This window comes from Parasteatoda tepidariorum, chromosome 10, assembly GCF_982258835.1.
Source record: "Parasteatoda tepidariorum strain Cologne lab strain chromosome 10, Ptep-v5.0, whole genome shotgun sequence".
Lineage (NCBI taxonomy): Eukaryota > Metazoa > Arthropoda > Arachnida > Araneae > Theridiidae > Parasteatoda > Parasteatoda tepidariorum.
Window position 1 is genome coordinate 51,865,278 of NC_141764.1, and position 17,575 is coordinate 51,882,852.

The window sequence follows — 17,575 nt, forward strand, 5'->3', positions numbered from 1 at the left end:
AGTTTGAACTTTGAAATGTGAAAGTTACGACTAAGACCTTTGTTGAAAAATTTTTGCATAACACAACAATCATCTAAAATATTATTTTTACAATAAAATTAGGGGGAAATGTATACAATCACTTAGTATAAATGTTATCAATTATGTACACTCGAATTTTATGAAACTTTCTACGTTTTTGACGAAACCGTTTCCTGGTAAATGCTTTGAGGGAATATTTCGTCAAAGTCACGAAATAAGGAAACCAATTTCGTCATTCCATTTTAATTAATAAGAAAAACCATACGGCATTCGTAGTGCCTCATGATATCAAACGGGAGGTATTTTTGATCACTTTTCCGAGGAAAATCAATCTTGTGGTGGATCAATCTTGTCCCAACAACACAAGGACAGACAAAATAGAGAGAAATATTACATCCATGCCCGAAGCAGGATTTGAATCCGGGATCTTCCCGGTATGAGGTCATCTCCTTGACCACCATTCAGTCCGGTCAGCTTATTTTGCCATTCTAACTAACAATCTTCTACAATGCACTGCGATGAGCTTCCGAGTTGAGAAAACATTCTGTCATATATTTGTTTGTTCGCGTTTCACGAAATCACCTGATTTGTGACGAAATGACTCTCAAAACTAATTTCGTCATTCTCTTTTAATTAATAAGAAATACCATACGGCACTCGTAGTGCCTCATGATATCAAACAGGAGGTATTGTTGATCATTTTTCCGAGGGCACCATACTGTTGGATCACTCTCGCCATTGCAATACAAGAAAAGATAGAATAGGGAGAAATATTACATCCATGCCCGAAGCGGGATTTGAACCTGAGAATCTCCTGATATGAGGTCATCTCCTTGACCACTATTCTGCCCGACAGGCTTATTTCATCTATATAATTTAATTAACAATCTTCTACAATGCACTGCGATGAGGGAAAACATTTTTATCATATATTTGAGAGTTCGTGTTTCACGAAATCACCTGATTTGAGACGAAATGATTCTCAAAACTAACGAAATACAGGTAAAGATTGCGGAATCGTCAAAAGTCATAGTTTTATTTCAGAAAGTGCGTAATATATTAATTTTAATAAATTTGACTACTTTACTATTGTATATTATACTTCAGAGCTACAAACAAGTATTTTATTCCAATACAAAACTGAAAATATTTTTAAATTTTTACTGTAATTAATAATAACTTTTTTGTATGCTGTCACCCACCTCCTACAAAGCTTTTACACACCCAATTGCTCATGATATTGCTTAATTCTGCTCTTCCAAACATATTCAGCGTACATTGGTGGCTATATCTCGAGTTATGCGTGTATCGTAACATGAAAAGGAGTATGCTATACTGCGGAGCAATAATTTAAAGCATCATTAAGATCTATCACACTTATTATGTGCGTTTTTAGGCAGATTTCAATAATTATCTTGTTTAAACAAGAAAATTATTAAACTAAATATAAAATCTACAATAAATTAAATGCGGATGTAGTTAAATAGCTACATCCGCTTTTAGTGCATTGTATAAAATTTGGTTGATTAACTGAGGAAAAAGTGTTCACTGACATAGAATGAGGTTTATCATATTTGAATAACTCAGAAAACATTACATCTGGCATGCATAAGAACTTCTATATATAATCAGAGTTAAATTTTTAATATCAAAATAAAAAATAAAAAAACGATTTGGCGATATACTTAAAAGTTAAAAAATCCGAAACGCAACAGAAAATAATAAGGAAGAACAGACAAAAAAAAAGCCTTTTTTCCGGGTCGGCAATCAAAATGACGGAATGTTGAAAAATCTGTCGTTCAAATGTGAGATTCATAAAACTCGTGAATATAAATCGCTGTTTAACGTTGAAAAATAAATCACAACCACATTTGATTCCTGATTCATAAATCACACGCGAATACATGAATCCCATGTCACCCGACGAAATATTTTAAAATGAAGTAGATGCTATGGTAAAAATAAACATGACAAATTTTAAATGCTTTTCCATAATAATAAACAAAACCAAATACGTGTACCTGTTTTGATAAATTTTCTTGCATTATTTTAATTACATTTTATACATTTAGAATGCAATCACAATGCCTTAAACAGCGATATTTCTAAAGTATTCAGTTTTTGCGAATGCAACATCGGAAAAATTAATATCTCTTCTTTCATTATTTCAAAATTAATCATCATTTATATTATTGCATCGCACTTTTAACAGTCTTCCACACTGTAAAAAACTTGGTTTCAAATGGCAGCTTAGAGTACAGCAACTTTGGGGTGCAACATCCGTAAAATCCATTAATACCGTAAAATATTATACCATAATTTTTTCAGTACTATATATTTAATTAGAGTGATTCAATGATCTTATGGTAATTATTAGTATGAAAACTAAGGTATATCAGTTTTTTGTTCTTTAACATGTTCTGGTTGAAATGGATTTTATGGTAAAAAGTACCGGCATCTAAGGTAAATTGATAAAAATTAATTGTTTAAATTTGTACACACAATAAGACGTTGGAAAATCAATTATTCCAAAGCTCATTCAGGCAAAATTAAGCGTGATAGCGCACTTAACTATTTTTCAATTCTTATATTACACAAGAAATACAATATTGTTATTAAAAATTAGACTACATTTCATTTGCATATGAAATTCTCAAAATAAATTCTGGTACGGCTATTAAATGCATTCATGTTAGAAAGAAATAGCGACATTAAAATAAAAAGTAATCATTAAAATTTTATATTATTCACCTAAATCGGTACCGTGGTTTAACGTCAGAAAACAAACATTCCAAGCCTCATTATTTTTAAAATTATTCGTTTTCATTTAAATTAAATAGTACGGTCTTCCAAATTTTACAGTAGTGATATGCATAAACATTATAGCGCACATTATGATGAAAATATATCTCTAAATTGGAATATATATGATTTCGTAAGAAACGCTCTTTTAAATAGATGATTTTTTTGTCAGTTAAGTTTTAGAATAAAATAACTAGAGTTTAAAATGAAACAAATGCTAATTACATGTATCGAAAGTAAACTAATAAAAATTCCATGGATTTTTGTTGGGTACATCAATGCATTTTCTTTCATCAAATTCAAATTTCTTTTATTAGATACAATAAATTTCATTCCAAGTAAGATAAAAAACATAATACCTGACTAAAATATAATCTAATAATCGAACTTTCGCGAATTAACATGGAATATTAATTTTCTATAGATGCATTTTAATTAAGCTAACTAATTAGTACAGATGATATTTAAGTTACAATCAGACTTAAAAAATTTACTTTCTAAGCGTAAACAAACTCTTTTTCCTTTGATTTTCTGGGATCTCAATTACCAGTTAAAAGAGTGAACGAAATCTGTTAGTCCCAAATTTGTCGGAGAAAAGATATGATTATTAAAATAAGGTCTGAATTCGCAATTTACAATATATGCATTATATAATTAATTAGGTTTTTTAATGTTGGCTCTTCGAAATCTAAAGTTCGTTCATGAAAATCCATCATCAGTTTTAATTTTGGGTACAGCACATTTACTTCAGAAATGTCATTTACATGTATAGTCCCTGACTAAATTATTAGACGCACTATAAGATTCTTTCTGAAATCTTAATCATCAGAGGATACTACTATACAGCATTATTGTTTTTACACGGCTGAAACTGGTTTACACTTGTATATGTTCGTGTATCTATTGGTTAACATTGCAATGCAATACGTTGAAAATAAATACAAATAGGAAGTATCTAAAAAATCTCCCTTACATAAACCCATTACATGTATGTTTAAATATAAAAGTATTGCATATAAACTCGTGTAAATCATGCAATTATTAAAAAACTACAGTGCGTCTAATAATTTGGTCTAATTATTATACTACTATAATACCTGTTATAATAAATATTCTATATTTATATAATATATCGTCTAATTTATCCAATCGTCAAATTTATATTATATATCGTCTAATTTATCCAATCGTCAAATTTATATTATACATCGTCTAATTTATCCAATCGTCAAATTTATATTATATATCGTCTAATTTATCCAATCGTCAAATTTATATTATATATCGTCTAATTTATACAATCGTCAAATTTATATTATATATCGTCTAATTTATCCAATCGTCAAATTTATACTATATATCGTCTAATTTATCCAATCGTCAAATTTATATTATATATCGTCTAATTTATCCAATCGTCAAATTTATATTATATATCGTCTAATTTATACAATCGTCAAATTTATATTATATATCGTCTAATTTATACAATCGTCAAATTTATATTATATATCGTCTAATTTATACAATCGTCAAATTTATATTATATATCGTCTAATTTATACAATCGTCAAATTTATACTATATATCGTCTAATTCATCCAATCGTCAAATTTATATTATATATCGTCTAATTTATCCAATCGTCAAATTTATATTATATATCGTCTAATTTATACAATCGTCAAAATTATATTATATATAGTCTAATTTATCCAATCGTCAAATTTATATTATATATCGTCTAATTTATCCAATCGTCAAATTTATATTATATATCGTCTAATTTATCCAATCGTCAAATTTATATTATATATCGTCTAATTTAACCAATTGATACACGAACATGAACAAGTTCAACAAACTGGTTCAGTCTCGTAAAAATAATAAAGCTGTATAGAATCACCTAATAATTAAGATTTTACATAGAATCTTATAGTGCGTCTATTAAATTGGACAAAGGACTGTATATTATGTTTCTATTAGTGATGTAATGAAAGCAATAAGTTTTACTTTTTAACAACCTGAATTTTTTTTCGGAATCATTCTGAGGTGTTTAATTAGTATTCCGATGGCAAAAAGGAGGCCACGGGATGATTTCTTTGAGTCGTTCCGCTTCATGAAAATCCCAAAAAAGGCCTCATACAGTCAGTTTCACGGTTACAAGGAACAAGGTCGATGGGTACAATAACACTGACCTTGATATGAACTTTCACGAACTTCCATTTTCACAAGAGTTCATCAGACAATTTTTTTTCCAACTAAGAAAAGGGTATTTTCCAATAGCCATTGTGTAAAAAATTGATTCGAACATTTGGACGAAAAAATTGTTCTATTAAGAAATATAAATGACTACATAATCATAATACAAAGAAATTGGTTTATTTTTGAAATTCGTTAGTTGTTTTTCTTTGTAGTGAATTTTGGCTTCGATTAGCCAAATGTATTTTTTAAAATAAGCTTTCTTAGAAATATTATATTTGAAATAAATATTTGAAATAAAATTGTTGAAAGTTAACAGGGGAAAAGAAAACGCCCCCAGATTATTGGGGATTTAAAAAAAATCAATGTTAATCTATAAATTTCAGCAAATCTATTAAAACAGAAAGTAACATTGCTAACTATTAACTGAGAAATAATAGTTATCAACGTATGTAAGCTTTTAACTACCATTCTTCTGAAAAAGTTTTCTCTCAGAAAAATCGATGTTGATCTCTAAACCATGTTTCCGTTTAAGTTGATCCATAGTATAGATAATATGGTTCCTCTTAGAACCTTAAGATTGCAAAAAATTTGAGTTTTATTATGGATCAACAGGATCCCAAATTTCTCCCAGAAATATCGATGTTGTTCTAAACCATGTTTCCGTTTAAGTTGATCCATAGTATAGATAATATGGTTCCTCTTAGAACCTTAAGATTGCAAAAAATTTGAGTTTTATTATGGATCAACAGGATCCCAAATTTCTCCCAGAAATATCGATGTTGTTCTAAACCATGTTTCCGTTTAAGTTGATCCATAGTATAGATAATATGGTTCCTCTTAGAACCTTAAGATTGCAAAAAATTTGAGTTTTATTATGGATCAACAGGATCCCAAATTTCTCCCAGAAATATCGATGTTGTTCTAAACCATGTTTCCGTTTAGTTGATCCATAGTATAGATAATATGGTTCTATAAAAAATTTGAGTTTTATTATGGATTAATAGGATCCCAAAATTTCTACCTGTGTATACAATAGGAATTCGAACATAACTTACATTAATCGGATAGCGAAAAATTTAAACTGCTCTTATAAAGAACACTATAGGGAGAAAATAGTGATTGTCTTGTTGTGATATCACAGCTTAACCATTGGTAATTTTTTATAGACTCTCATAAAAGTCACAACAATTCAAATCATGGGTTTTAAAAGCTGCGTCAATAGATATTGGTTCTGTTGTCCAACAATAGACTGGATTGGCTTTTAATTCATGCAAACATATGTTTCGTTTGACGTCGCAAAATTCTTTTTTATCTTTAGTAATCATATTCAAATTAAACTCACAGCCAAGACGGTAATTATGTAAAAATTAATCATAAATAAACATAAAAGTATTTTAATATCATTTAAAAACATTAAAAATGCACTCTGGTGAAAATGAAAATAAAAACTCAGTCTAGAAAGCAATCAACTTAAAGAAGTTGATTGTTTTCTAGACCGGATACTGGACCGGATTCTGGGTTGAATACTTAACATTTTATTTTAAAACTTTTTTACACCTTATCTTTGGTCAAATTAAAATGTTTAATGGAGTTCGAATGGTGTTTTTTCTGAATTTCAAAATATCAATCCATTACTCGAAAAATTAAATTATGTCTTCAATTTATAATTTTAAATTATGTCATAAGAAATATGAAGAAATACATATTGCGAAAAAGGTTAAAATAGTCCTATATACCAAGTCTTTATAAACAAAAGTTTTAAAAAAAGATGTTATGATTAAATACACTATATTTTTAATTCAAATTTTAATTAAATTACTATTATTACTTATACTATTAATGTTTTGTTCTGATAAAAGCAAAAAAATTTAATATAACAGAAACTATTCTTTGTAAAATTTTATCATTCACAGAAAAATTTAAAACGAGTGTACTTACAAAAATCTAAAGATAAAAATATTTATATCATTATAAATAATAATATTTATAACATCATTAAGCAAATAATATTTATAACATTATTAATTAGGAAAATTTTATAAACTCTTAATTCTAATGAGCAAATTAATGAAAAATATGAAGTATTTATTTATATTGTAAATAAGAAAAATATCCATTTTGGTAATATTGAATATTTACGGTAACATTTAAAAAAAGTATGTTACACAATAATATAAAATAAATAATAATCCTATCGTAGTTAATATCATTGTTGATTAAATGAAATCAAACACTGATTTTGCAAACTTTTATTATTTATGGCTAACGGGTTAATACTTAAAATAAATATATTACATAAAATAAATATGTTATATAAAATAAATATATTAATGCAGTTTTAAATAAATTTATTAATTTATATCGGTGTTAATTTCATTGTTACATTTTTTTGTAAACTTTTATAATTTATGATTAAATAGGTTAATATTTATAATAAATATATTTTATAAAAGGAATATATTAGTGTAGTTTTAAATAAATGACATTAATTTATACCGTTGTATATTTCATTAATAAACTCAAGCCAAATGTTGATTTTGTGAACTTTTATTATTCATGGTTAGCAAGTTAAATTTAAAATAAATATATTATATAAAATAAATAAATTATTAGAATTTCAAACAAATGATATTAATTTACACCGTTGTTAATTTCACTGTTAGTTAACTCAAGCCAAACATTTTGTAAACTTTTATTATTTACAGTCAACGTGTTAATATTTAAAATAAATATATTATATTTAATAAGTATATTGTTGCAGTATTAAATGAATGATTTTAATTTATACTGTTGTTCATACCATTGTTAATTTAAACAAAAGATTTATTTTGTAAAAGTTTATTATTTACGGTTCAAAATGAATACATTATATAAGTAACATAGATTATTGCAGTTTTATTTTAATGATTTTAATCTATTCTGTTTTTAATGTTTTAAACTATTCCGTTTTTAATGTTTTAATCTATTCTGTTTTAAATGTTTTAATCTATCATTGCTAGTTAACTTAAACCAAACGTTGATTTCGTAAACTTTTATTATCAACAGGCTAATATTTAAATAAATATAAAGCAAGAAAATAAGAAATAAAACTGTCAATTTTCTTATTTCATTGTTTGTTTCATTGTCTTTCTTTTATTTTACAAGCTTGTTTTTTTTCCTTAAATTTAACAGGAAATAGAAAATATCTAGTTTTAAAAAAATGAAACTGTATAAATAAACACATAAATATCATTATTTTTTCTCTTTATTATTTGTGAAAGTTCATTTTTTAATCTTTTGTTTTCAGTTAACTTTTGATGAAACAAAGATTTTTCCATGGCATGTAAACATCTGGCAGCGATTCGTGCTGCATAACCAAAAAACGTGATTTAATATGTTTTTAATGATGGCAAAGTCGTAAAAGAGAACTAGATGACGAGGTCGAACACACAAAGAAAAAAAAAGACATCTGCCTCCTCACTTTATATCTAAAGGAACGGTTGTTTTTAACATTTAGAAAACAAGTTCAATGGAAACTCCGTCACGTAATAATATTTTGTTAATTTATCTTTTTATATGAAGCATTTGCGAACGCCCGCCGTTAGATAAATGTGACCCGCGATAACTTCAATAAATGTGAAATGTTTAAAACTTCCTTTTACTTTCATTTCATATTCGGCTTATTCCTCTTATAACACAATTATAAAATCAAACTCATAAGTGTGTTTCTTATTTGCTAACTTGTTTTTATTTAAAATAAAACGAGCTTCAATTAAAAAGTAACTTGCTTAAGTTTTTACGCCAATTTAATTTGATACTATTTTAATTTTATGATTCAAAGATTGTTGTTATATGTGTAAATACACACGGAACAATTATCTTTTCGTAAATAATTGTTTACATTTTAAAATTGTTTTTATTTAAATAAAAAACTGTCAATTAAATAATTTAAGTGATATTTACACCAATTTAAATTTAAATTAATGTATTTTAATATTTAAGACAATTGTAAAAATGTGTTAACGCAGACAGATTAACTAAACTCAATAAAAAAATTTATAACTAATATTTGTTTGCATTTTATGCTACTATATTATGAATCAAAATAAGGAAAATGTTTAAATGTTTAATCAATTAACAAAAGAATTTTTAAATCAATTAACAACAAATTAAAGTCTTTATCACGACAACAATTTATGGTCACGATAATGCTTTAAATTAAGTACAACTGATGATTATAAATACTTGTGTAAAGTGAATAATAATTTTTCACAAAAATGGAGCACAAAATTAAATACACAATTAAATGGAAAAACGCAGGAAACATAAAAGAGTTATTTTTTTAAAAATTTTGCTTTTGAGTTCAATATTTTCTATTTGCTCTTTTTTTGTTGAATATTCTTTAGCAGAAAAAAAATTAACTTTAACTCAAAATTATGCACTTTAATGAAAGAAAACACGTTTCAGTAAAATATAATTTAAAATAAAATTTTGAAATATATAACGAACATCTTTAATCCGAAACTTAAAATTGTTATTAGAATAAACAAATACATAAATATCTAATTTACACATAAATACTTACGCTACTCCAAGTTTCTACATCTTAAATCTAGTTTGCTTCCATAATAAGCTCTACAGTTATTAAATTTTTAAATTTTCAGTAAAATTTAAGGCATTTATTTTTTACATTTATTTTCGAATAAATTTTACATACGAGTGAAATTTAAGAATATATATTAAAACCACTGTTATTTATTTCATAATAACATTCTAAAAATGATACGTTTCTATATTTTTGTTTTAAATCACCGGATTTTAATATAATCTGAAATAAATCAGTGAATAGAATTTGTATACTTAAACATATAAATTACATTAAGTATTTATTAACTTTAAAAAAAATGTGAAAATAATGCTTGTTAATAAGTAGCTTATTTGAATAATAACATATTTGCAATAAAATTACTTTTTCTGATGAATTTTTATTAAAAAATTACATTAAAAAATTACATACTAAATATTTTATATTGGTTCGTAACTGCATTAAATATTAGAGAAATTTAAGGCAAAAAGGAAAATAGTAATTGTAACTATTTACTGAATTGAAGATTAAAACGTGTTATTAAATTTATTCATTTGATTTCTTGAAAATAACGTAAAAATTCTCACACAATAAATATTTCAAAATTAGTACTTATGCTAAAATATAAATAAATAAATACTTATCATTATTTAGTATTTAATCAAGCTAAAGACGCAATAAATCTTTTAAAAAAATGCTCACTGTTCAATCGCTAGGTTAAACAATAGTAATTTAAGTCTTATTAAATCCTAATATTAATTTTATGTACTTATTAATTGTTGAAAAAAATCTGTTTTTTATTACGTAGTCCGTAAAAACCTTCAAAACATTAATATATAAAAGATATATAAAATAAAAAATTAAAAAGCAAAAAAAAAATTTTGATGAAAAAATTAAAAATAGTAAGTTAAAAATAATAAACTAAAAATGAAGCAACTTTTAAAATCAAGCATTAAATTTTTTAATTAATTCAGATTTAAAATTAAATTAAATTAAATCTTCATTCTTTTATTTTCTCAGTATATTATCAGTTACTAGATTTTTAACATAAATAAACCGATTAGTTATAAGAAATAAAACAAACATTTTTTTTAAAATAAAATCTATGTAATTTTACTTAGTTTAGTAAATTTAAATAGCCAAAATATTAATAGTGATCATACAAATACTCAATGCAATTCCTATTTCCTTCCTCTTCAGGAAAGCTTAAAATATCGCATCATATAAAAATGCACCTCTAAACTCGGCCTTTCACATAAACCGCAATCTAAAATTACCGAGATTCGCTGACAATGCCATTCATGAGTGACTCACCTCTTCAAATGTTCGTGCTGCCATACCATTCTTTCCTCACACTTGCGTAATTCCCTACCTAAATAAATCTGGCAACAAAAAGATCATCCAATCCATAATGCTTTTCGATAAGTTTGTAAGGCAATCAGTTTCACAATTTGGCGATAAAAACCTTTTTAGATGATACCATTTGATACAAAGATGGCGAGCAAACAGTAATTGCATTGCCTTGTTGTTTGACACAACTGCCGATCTTTCAAAGACATAGTGGAGGGCGGAAGGTTGGTTCTTGCTGATAGGAGGGTCCGAAAAAATTTCGTAAAAATGAACAAACAAAGTCACGTAAACAAGTCAAACGCGCAAGCGTGGAAAGTTCTTGGGACTGATAACAAAACACCAAGCCTAAGAGGGATTAGATCTACACCCACTTTCAAGAGATTTCCGGAATGCTGCTACAGACATTTATATATAAATATAGAAAATCTGACCACCAAAACAACAAGGTCAAGTTCATAACCTTAGCATACATTTCCATGGTAAATGATTCCTGGATATCTACATATATCTGTCATCATGCAAAATAGCAGAAGATACGAAAAATTATTTTGCTACGATTAAATAATAATGTCCAATCTTCTTTGATAGTATTACATTTTAAAAGAGTACGTCAAACAAGGTTAAAACTATGCAAAGTTTGATTTCAAAATTTTGAATATCATAATCACGTTATGCGTAGATAAAACTATAATAAATTTCGAAGCTTGATTTCTAAACAATGATACTTAATGTCAACTATTGTGCTGGTAAATGGCGCATCTTAAACTTTCTCAACAAACTAATTTATTTCAGGGATACAAATATTAATAAATACTTCATTTTTGATTATTTTTGTAAAAATACCGATGATTAAATAGAAACCGATGATGATTTAAAGCATACATTAAATATTATTTGGATGTGAATAACTCCTTTTTTATCCATTCAATTAGATAGAACAAATTTACAAAAACAGTGTGCAAATTTTCATCGAAAATGCGTATAATACTCACAATACTTATTCAGATGAAAGATCAACAATTATGGAATCAAAGTAAGGTAAGAGATTGGTCTGTTCATCACACAATGTCAAAGAAACTCCTTTTATATAAAAAGAATTTAAATTAAATACATACATTAAATTCTTTTCTAATAGTGAATAAATATAATTTTTTAGGAATATTTTTTCATAGATACTTATTTTAAATGATTTAAATAAAAATAAAAATGATTGAACATAATGCCGAAAGAATAAATTTAAACTCATACAATTCATATTTAGGATTATTCAATCTTATGTAGATGTCGGTATATTTCAATTTGTAAATTAGTTTGATTTTTTAAATTAAAACAGATTCTACAAGTTAGTATATATGTTCTGTCATGGTTAAAATACATTAAAAAAATGATAGTATGCACGGTATTTATTTAGAAACATAGAGAACTTGTGTAAGAGTATCAGATTAAATGAGGAGATAGCCTTAGCTATTACACATAAAATTTAGAGAATTAATAAATTATTCGTTAATAATCATATTGCAAGGCCAAAAAACAAGCATTTATTTCAAAAATCTTACAATCATGTTTCTTTATGTCACTTATAAAAAATACTTGAAATATTTTATTTTGGAAAATATTTGAGAAAAATAATCACATATATAACAGAGTATAACAAATACTAATACTATAACTAAGTTGAAAACTGGTTCGATTGTTTATACTTAATGCACTGCAATAATACAAAGAACTAAAAAAGTTTTATAGAAATTTATTTTATATGAATTATCAATATCCAGAAGAATTGCTACGAAATTTTAAATAAAGTACTAAAATTTTCATTTAATATCTATTAAAAATTGTGCTTTTTAATAACAAAGATATGTTATAAAATAATTTATCTATAATATAAACTTAAAACAAATAAAATATCAACCTTCTACTTAAAATATAAATGGTTCTCGAATATAAGTAAAACATAAATTAAATATCTAACTTTGCACTACTTTTGTCGAGAATTTAAAACATCATTTTATCATTTTTAATACCATCGAATTGTTTTAATATTTTTAGTATAAGATAAAATGTTATAACATTCATTGCATGTAAGAGAAATATGTTAACATTCACATTTTTAAACATTAATATTTACTTTCACAACATTAAAGAGCAGGGTGATCTCACTATTAACAATCACCTCACTAAAAAACAGTATGATATTAATATAATTACATTCACTGCATTTTATAATCGATTATTAACATTCCTAATACTATATAACAAGATATAAATTTACAGCTTAACACTTAACTATTGTCTACTTAAGTTTTTCGAAAGAAAAGAGTCTTTAAATTTTTGCAAATAAATTTACAATCTAATTTTTAATGGATTTCTTATCAGATCAAAAGACGAACTTAGTTTTTCTGTTTATTACATATTAGAATAAATTTTGAAGCCTAGATACATTCAAATGTTATTACCAATATTTGTTTATTAATATTTTCTCTTTGATTGCTCTTTTTTTCGATTATAGATTTTATGTTCTTTTGTATAAATGTAATGCTTGCAAAACAAGTTTATACTTTTTTAACTATGCGAAAAATTCTGGATCAAATTACGGCAAAGAGTATCAGCATCTTGGCTGTACCATTTACAAAATGCATTTTACAGAAAAACTCATTTTTACCGTAAAATAATATACCGTAATTTTTACAGTAACATTTTTGTAATTAAAGTGATTCAGCACTTTTACTATAATTATTACTGTAAACATTATTGTACATCAGCTTTTTTGCTCCGTAACATGCTCCGATAAAACGTACCGACGCATTGAGGGCTGCGACTTAGTACCGTCATTCAATCCGGAATTTTTTACAGCGTAGTTTAGAACCCTTCTAACTCCGCACCCGAGTTAGGTTGCAGCTAAGCCCTTCACTAAAATGCCGTCCAGTTTTTATTTCTTCCAAATAAAGGAAATGATTTATAAAAAAAAAAAAAATGGCTAAGTCACAGGAAAAAAAATATGATTACAACTCTAAAGGTTTTGTTAAAGACACACTTAGTAAAAAACTTTCAATGAACCTTTCTTACTCAAGTAAGGCGAAAATAAAAGAACTAAAAAAACTCGAGGAAATAAGAGGGAACGATTTTTCCTCTTTCATAACAGAAGTGCATTGTATTATATATCATAAATGAAAGTGAGTGCAGATTTTACCGAACGAATGTTAGGGGTTCGTATTCTAAGTAGATGTCACTGAACTCTCTTCCTGTGATAACCCATTTGTTACCCCACGAGACATAGCACGTACCACCACGTGTTGCACTTACCCTCAAATGATACCAGCTGCCAACTTGTTAAAATTACCTTCTCTAGAGTAGTGTTTTTATCAAGTGAATACAGGGTGCGTAGCCAAATTATTCAACAAAAATAAGCACTTTTAGAAGCACTAAAAAAATATATTCAATATTCAAACACTCAAAATATAATTACATAGGGTTGGAAAGTTTTTGACGGTTTTATCCTCGTTTAACCATCATGTCAAAAAAAACTTTTCGCATTGTTTTTGACAATTGTTAAAAATCATGAAATTTTGAATCATGTAAAACGAATGGCGTTTTCATACGCTACGGACTTGCAATACGCCGAAATAGATTAGGGTTTAATTAATTGTGAAAAGTTGAACAGAACAATGTGAACTGCGTCTTTTTGCATAATTCGAAGTAAAATTCAACATAGTAAAGAAAAATCTCATTTTGAAAAAGGGAAAATTAAGGACTTTTTAAAAACACCCGATGAAAAAAGCACCTTTAAGGGCTTTTAAAAAACAAGAATCGATATTAAGCACCTTTAAGCACTTTTTAAAAACGCTACGCACCCTGGAATACTATACTTTCTGAATTTCTTGGAAACGTTTGTAAATCAAAATTATTTTTAAGATCAGTTTTATAGTTATTAAAATATTATAACTTGTAAGGATACTTAAAAGTGATATGTAATAATTTACTACTTAATAAATAAAATGGTGTGGTCTAAACAGTCAATAACAATTTTCTAGTTAATAACTGACCGGATTGAACGGAGAAATTGATTAAGAATTTTCTGATGATTTTGAAGAGAGGAAAAATTAGAATAAATTTTAATGGCAACATAAGAAACGTCGTCATTTTTAGACGAATGTAAAATTTGTTAAACAATTTACCTATATATTCTATCGATTACATACATTCGATTACATACATATAAGGCAAAGAATAAAAAAAAGCACGATAATCGCTTGATTATCAAGTCCTTTATTATTTAATTGATCTTGGCAAAAACATAATTATTCAAAAGGTGACAGTTTCTCTTAACTACATAAGTTATATTGAAAAAATTACAAATGATTGTATGAAATGTTTCATTATTAAGAACTGATTATTTATTCCGGTATATAAATTGGAATTTTATAAATGCTTAGACAATTTGCGAAATCGTTTCCTACTTCATCGGCCACATAAACTCAAAATACAATATAAAGTTGAACCCTTAATACAGTATGTTTCTGAAAACGTTTCTAAGGTGTTATGAACTAAATTTACTTTTAACATTTATTGGAGATATGTTTACATTTTTAAGAAATTTATTCCGGTTTAAAAATTGGTATTTTATAAATGCTTAGGCAATGTGTGAAATGTTTCATTGTTTCATACTTTACCGGTCTCATGAACTCAAAAGACATTAATTTAAAGTTGGACTTATAGTATTTTTCTAAAAGGTCTCTTAAGATGTTATGAACTAAATTTAATACCAAGATTTATCACAGACATGATAATATTTTTTAAAAAGTTTATTCTGTGCAAATATTTTGTTGGCTACGGTGACGTGAAGAGAAACAATTTTTTTACATTTTAAAAAATAAAAAAAATTTAATATATATGTACAATAGTACAATGAATAAATACAAAAAGGACAAAAAAAAAACTCTCTACTTTTTGAACTCATATATGCATATCAGACTTTTCTACATTTTGCTAAATATTTTCGGCAGAAGTATTTAGAGTTCATTTCGTACGAGTCTTACATTAAATATTGTTTCCATTAAATAAAGCAATCGTTCACATTAAATAAAACGGAACACATAATATTTCAAAAGAGAGAAAGCTCAACATTTTGTTGACTAACAAAAAAAGTAAATAAATTCCCTTTCATAAAGATTTACTTTTATACTTAGCAAAACGGTTGAGCATATTTCCAGGATAGCATTGTTTTTGCCAAGATTTCCAACTGAAGATTCAGAGTAAAAAAAGAATGAAAGGAAAAAGCAATATTTCTTGATGAAGTAGATATCTATAAAAAAACCAACTTCACCTCGGGATTTTTTTTTTCGCCAGGGGAGGAAAAAAAACCCATCATCTCGGCACAAAAGGGAAGTAATGTAGGGGTAGAGTAAAGCATTTTTTTTAAATAGTAACTTCTTTGAAATTTGCAAGGAAGCATGATAAAAAAAGTTTTAAAAAATACATATAAGTCGGCTGTCCTCGACTTCAACGAGGCCGTTATAAGACACAAGTTCAATGATCACTGCCAGAAGTTATTGCTGTTTCTCTTCGCACTCTTTTTTTTTAATCGAAAGTTTTTTTTACCACCATTTTTAAAGAATTTCTAATTTGTTCTAAGTTATAAATAAGATCCCAAGCAGGGTCGAAATTAAAATCTAGTATTGTGCTTGGGGTGTTTGAAGACTGTTTCTATTTTAGATCGTCTGCTTGCGTCAAAACAAAAGAACTTACATATCAGCTAAATACCCCAAAAGCGTCATTTAGTCAGTAAAATTTCAAGGTACAATAAAGCAAAGGTTTGTCTTAGTAAATTTATTTTCCAATAACAAAAAATAAATAAGTAATGAAAAAAAATTTATTCAAAAAGGGCATAACTTTGTGATGCAACGTTATTTAGTTGGACATTACATATAAAGAACAATTACATATACAGGATACTAATACACAAAAACGGCCACAAAAACGTAATTCTCTGAATAAACATACCTTCTTGGCGACGGATTTGGATTCTTGATCCCCAATATATGGGGGTAGCCGTAATCTGAGAAATGTGATCCCAATAGTTAGGTCAGGAGAGTGATCCAAAATTTGGACCCCTTAATGTTAATCTTATTTTCTCGTTATTTTGCTGTAACTAGAGAAATTTGTAAGCGAATTGAATAATCTTTGCACACAATTATAAATTTCATCTACCCAAAGATAATTCCATGAAAAAATAAATTTTAGTAAATATTTATTATTTTATTTTGTAATATTCGAAAAAAATTTAAATTGTAAGGTATATAATTTTTTACGTAATTTTAAAGTATTTTTAAAGTATTTACATGGCAAAATGCAAAATTTGAGTGAAATAGGTTAAATAATTCCTGATATAGCGAATTTTAAAAAAGCCGTATATTTATAATTCGATTTCTCAGAAACTATTCAACCGATTTTGTTCAAATTTTGTATTTTGCCATGTAAAATTAGGTACTTTAAAATTGCGTACAAATTTAAATACCATACCATTCAAGAGTTCATCGACTGTTATTAAATGAATAAAAAATGGTATATATTAACTCAAAGTTATTTTTGGATAAATGAATTTTATAGTTGTGTGCCAAAATGTCTCAATTCGCT

General features: G+C 26.4%; 1 protein-coding gene and 1 long non-coding RNA gene across 6 annotated transcripts in view; one reads left to right on the forward strand and one right to left on the reverse strand.

The window, feature by feature from the left end:
- The window catches only part of LOC107447387 (nuclear hormone receptor family member nhr-91), a 188,638-nt gene that overhangs the window by 44,685 nt on the left and 126,378 nt on the right, over nt 1-17,575 (reverse strand). Inside the window, exon 1 of one of the 5 annotated variants that reach the window (XM_087153296.1) lies at nt 10,907-11,527. The exons of 3 other annotated variants lie outside the window; for them this stretch is intronic. The gene's annotated coding sequence lies outside the window, so the exon portion shown is untranslated. Of the gene's footprint in view, nt 1-10,755; nt 10,879-10,906; nt 11,528-17,575 lie in introns of those variants that run through there. One more of the 5 variants, XM_087153300.1, reaches the window with a different exon arrangement.
- The window catches only part of LOC107447389 (uncharacterized), a 37,009-nt gene continuing 31,067 nt past the window's right edge, over nt 11,634-17,575 (forward strand). The window contains exon 1 of the long non-coding RNA XR_015429730.1: nt 11,634-11,980. This is a non-coding gene — a long non-coding RNA (uncharacterized LOC107447389). The remainder of the gene's footprint in view (nt 11,981-17,575) is intronic.